The sequence below is a fragment of the Cibotium barometz genome, chromosome 14 (assembly GCF_041138505.1).
Source record: "Cibotium barometz isolate CiBa-2024 chromosome 14, ASM4113850v1, whole genome shotgun sequence".
NCBI classification, from domain to species: Eukaryota; Viridiplantae; Streptophyta; class Polypodiopsida; order Cyatheales; family Cibotiaceae; genus Cibotium; species Cibotium barometz.
The window spans coordinates 36,697,812-36,699,433 of record NC_141059.1 but is presented as its reverse complement, the minus strand read 5'-3'; positions in this window follow the sequence as shown (position 1 = coordinate 36,699,433).

Sequence of the window (1,622 nt, the reverse complement as noted above, 5' to 3'; positions counted from 1 at the left end):
GAGTACATGTCTAAAGAGTTTGATGCATTTCTATCTAGTCGTGGGATAAAACACCAATGTATAGTGCCGTATACCCCTCAGCAAAATGGTGTTGCTGAGAGAAAAAACAGGTCACTTATGGTGGAGATGGCACGATGTATGGTCAAGAGCCAAGCTTTGCCACATGCGTTTTGGCTTGAGGCTATCATGTGTGCTGCATATGTACAACAGGTGTCCCACTAAGGCCTTGCAATCTGTTACTCCATATGAAGCTTGGCATGGCAGGAAGCCTTCTATTGGTCACTTGCGTGTCTTTGGTTGCTTGGCCTATGCTTTAGTGCCTGTGCAACAACATGGAAAATTGGATGATAAGGCTGTCAAATGCATTTTTGTTGGTTACAGTGCTGAGAGCAAGGGTTACAGATTGTATCATCCACAGTCAAAGCGTATCTTGATTAGTCAAGATGTTGTTTTTGTGGAAGATGCTGTGTACCCTTTGTTATCATGTACCAAAGAGACAGGTGTGAGCTCACGAGATATATTTGATACGTTGTTGCCTCTGTTTACATATGGGAATTCAAATGTGTCCTAAATGAGGCAGATATTCAGCCTATGCAGATTTCAAACGACATCATAGATCAGCCTATTTCGGATGCACATTTACAGGATGTAATTTATGAGGATAGGGCTGAAAATGAGCGGGCTAGAGGTATGCCTAAATGGCTCGTGCAAACCTTGCATGATAGTAAAATTGATGCACCTATGTCTAGTCATACTCGTTCAGGTTTTCAGCATGCCTCTTATGCATCGGATTGTTATGCTTTGGCTGTGTCTAGTATGTGTGAAGAGGAAGAACCTCTTTCAGGTCGAACTCCAGAGACTGGCTCCTATGCCGACTTGCGTTCCTTGCGGCCACTTCTTTTCTTCTTTCCTCATTGAGGACGGTGAGCACTCTAGTGTTGGGTGACTTGTAGCCACCAAGGGTGCCCACAGTGGACCAACTCAATAGAACCAGCCCGATGTTGCACCGCTGCCGCACTACCACTCTAACGGCATCTTCCAGATATAGTTCACATCGCATGACGCCACATTGATAACCCAGCTACACCATGTAAGGGAATCTCCAAAGATAGTAGATGCTGCCTACTCCACTACAAGCCTATACCATCTCTCTCTCTCTCTCTACCATCTCTCTCTCTCTCTCTACCATCTCTTTCCCTCTCTACCATCTCTTTCCCTCTCTCTCTCTCTCTCTACCATCTCTCTCTCTCTTCTAGCACACTCTCTCTACCATCTCTTTCCCTCTCTCTCTCTCTCTACCATCTCTTTCCCTCTCTCTCTTCTAGCACACTCTCTTCTCTCTACCATCTCTTTCCCTCTCTCTCTCTCTCTACCATCTCTTTCCCTCTCTCTCTTCTAGCACACTCTCTTCTCTCCCTCTCCTCTCTCTCTCTCTCTCTCTCCAATCATCTCACATCTCTCCATCTCTTCCCTCTCTCTCCCCTCTAGCACACTCTTTTTTCTCCCTCTCTTCTCTCTCTCCAACCATCTCACATCTCTCCATCTCTTCCCTCTCTCTCCTCTGGCACTCTTCATCTCCTCTCTCTCTCTCTCCAACCATCTCACATCTCTCTGTTTCTTCT